The following is a 1327-nucleotide window of genomic DNA, read 5'->3' as shown; positions in this document are numbered from 1 at the left end:
TGTTGTGTTTTTTTTTTTTTTTTTTTTTTTTTTTTTTTTTTCAGAGCTGACAATTCGCGGGGTGACTTCTCGGCGTGCTTCCTGTGTTTTGGCACGGGGGCTGCCCGAGCGCTCTGCTCCACCACGCTTCCCTCCTGCCCCACCGCCACTGCTGCGGCCACCGGGGCCTGGGTTACATCACGGGGGGCACGGGGGGGGCTTCGCGGGGCAGAGGGGAGCGGCGGGCAGCGGGGTGAGTCAGAATGGAAAGGCCGCGCGCATTGCTGCCGGCTGACTCACCGGCCCTGAGGAAAGAAAAAAAAAAAAAGAAAAACAACAAGAAAAGAAAATTCCAGCCAGATTCTTTCGGGGAGGTAAACAAGGTCAGGCAGCGCGGCCAGATCCTGTTTACCTGGGACAGGATGGGTTTGCGGAGCCCGTGCTGGGAGCGGGATGTGTTGGCACCGCTCGGGGAACCCACCAAAGGAGCCCCCCAGGGCCACTTTGCAAGAAGCCAGGCGGCTCAAGCACGAGGACAAATCCCCAAATTTTGGATTCCCCCGGCTGCTGCCGGTGCTCACCCCCGGCCCCCCACGGCCGAGGATCCCACGCGGCCCCGCTCTCCCTCCCCACGCGGAAGCCCCGGCGGCCGGGCAGCCCATCGGCCCCTTCCAGACGCTGACTGAGTGTTTTTTCCTGATAGCGAGGCGTGTGTGAGTGGATGTTGCTCAGGCGAATATCCTGTTCTTGCGACGGGACGGGGACGCGGGGACGCGGGGGGGGGGGTGTTATGCCGGGATTTCGCATTCCTGGCATTCCTGCCTTGGCTGGGGATGGGAGCGCTGCAAAACAGCCTGGTGGCAAGGGAGCGGGCACCCACGGGCGCACCGAGTGTCCCCTCAATGCTAGTGCCCTGGCGAGCCTGGGGACATCCAGCTCCGTGTCTCCATGGTGTGAGCATCGCTGATGGGGATGCTACACCGTGGTGGTTTTCCCTCCCGGCCAAAGCAAGGTCCTTGGGGTCTCGCTCCTCCAGGTGCTCAGGCTCTTCCTTTCCGTGGTTTCGTGGCTTTCTCAATGAAACCCACACGACGCAGCCTCATGGGCCGCTGGAAAGAAGGGAGAAGGAGACGCCCTGGCTCTGGCCACCAGCTGCACGCGTGTGCTGCTGGAAGGGGAAGGGACAGGGAGGGAAGGGGACAGTGCCTCTGGTCACATGCAGAAGCCAGGCTTTGAGGAATTGAAAGCGTGCTATATCTGCAAGATTTCAAAAAAGAAAAAACCCCAAAAAACGAGCGTGCTTCTGCGTTTGAGGAAGCGGTCGGCGCAGCGATGTCCCCCAGGAGCG

At 60.8% G+C, this 1327-nt stretch overlaps 1 long non-coding RNA gene across 1 annotated transcript; it reads right to left on the bottom strand.

Moving 5' to 3' along the window:
- Positions 1 to 1327, bottom strand: LOC119717150 (uncharacterized). The gene is made up of 2 exons (XR_005266198.2): positions 392 to 1327; positions 1 to 284 (listed from the first exon to the last, which is right to left on the bottom strand). It is a non-coding gene; the product is annotated as an uncharacterized lncRNA (long non-coding RNA).

This window comes from Anas platyrhynchos, chromosome 1 (assembly GCF_047663525.1).
Source record: "Anas platyrhynchos isolate ZD024472 breed Pekin duck chromosome 1, IASCAAS_PekinDuck_T2T, whole genome shotgun sequence".
Classification (NCBI taxonomy): Eukaryota; Metazoa; Chordata; class Aves; order Anseriformes; family Anatidae; genus Anas; species Anas platyrhynchos.
The sequence above is the reverse complement of the archived record's forward strand: the minus strand, read 5'-3'. Positions and strand labels throughout refer to the sequence as shown.